At 45.7% G+C, this 990-nt stretch overlaps 1 protein-coding gene across 1 annotated transcript in view; it reads right to left on the bottom strand.

Annotated features, from left to right (window-relative positions):
• Inpp5b (inositol polyphosphate-5-phosphatase B) overlaps positions 1-990 on the bottom strand; it is a 66,917-nt gene that overhangs the window by 27,134 nt on the left and 38,793 nt on the right.

Below are 990 nucleotides of genomic sequence, written 5' to 3'. Positions count from 1 at the left end.
AAAAAAAAAAAACAACGAATAGGTTGGGGATGCCACTGAGAGGCAGAATGCTTACCAAGATGTGCAAGCTGGGCTGGTGAGATGGCTCAGCGGGTAAAAGCACTGACTGCTCTTCCAAAGGTCGTGAGTTCAAATCCCAGCAACCACATGGTGGCTCACAACCATCTGTAATGAGATCTGACGCCCCCTTCTGGTGCGTCTGAAGACAGCTACATTGTACTGACATATAGCAATAAATAAATTAAAAAAAAAAAAAAAAAAGAGATGTGCAAGCTGAATTTGATCCCTGCCCTGACACCATCAAAAATAAAGGAAGAAAATCACTTAAAGACCCCAGGGACTCTTGGAGGGGAACAGAGAAAATGACACAGGCATCTGACTACATCACAGCAGGGAACCACCCCGCTGATGGGGGAGGCGGGGAGAGAAAAAAGTGTTAACCACAGAACTTTAAAGACGAGTAGCCTGTAAGCATAGTGGCAAATGGGAAACCACACACACGGTGCTCCAGTTCAGAATGACGTTAAGATGGGGCACAGTTAACAACTGTGGAACTACTGCACCAAGGGAAGGGATGGGGAACCGTGTAAGCCAAGTGACCCACTACTGAAGCAGGAGAGGTCACACGAGCAAAGGATTAGACTTAGAGATGTAGTAGGAATTAATAGTTAGCTTACTACACATAATTAGATATAGGAAGAACCACCTGCAACACCAGCTATGCTGCTAGCCTCCCAGGACACCTACAAACACAGGTCATATATTCACACATATATACACACGATAAAAACCAAACTAAACTGCCACAGGCCGGCCGATCTGGGCCTCCCTCAACCCACGGGAGAATCGGAGGTCCTAGTCAGGTGGACAAGACGTAGGCGAAGAAATGATGGCAGAGATGACACATGAAGTACAGGATCTGGATGTATTTCTTAGAAATGGCATCAGACTTTTACAGTCATTGTAAAAGAGAGATGGTAAATCTGGCAG

The sequence above is a fragment of the Mastomys coucha genome, unplaced genomic scaffold (assembly GCF_008632895.1).
Source record: "Mastomys coucha isolate ucsf_1 unplaced genomic scaffold, UCSF_Mcou_1 pScaffold18, whole genome shotgun sequence".
Lineage (NCBI taxonomy): Eukaryota > Metazoa > Chordata > Mammalia > Rodentia > Muridae > Mastomys > Mastomys coucha.
Note: the sequence above shows the minus strand (reverse complement) of the source record. Positions and strands in the feature narration are given on the sequence as shown.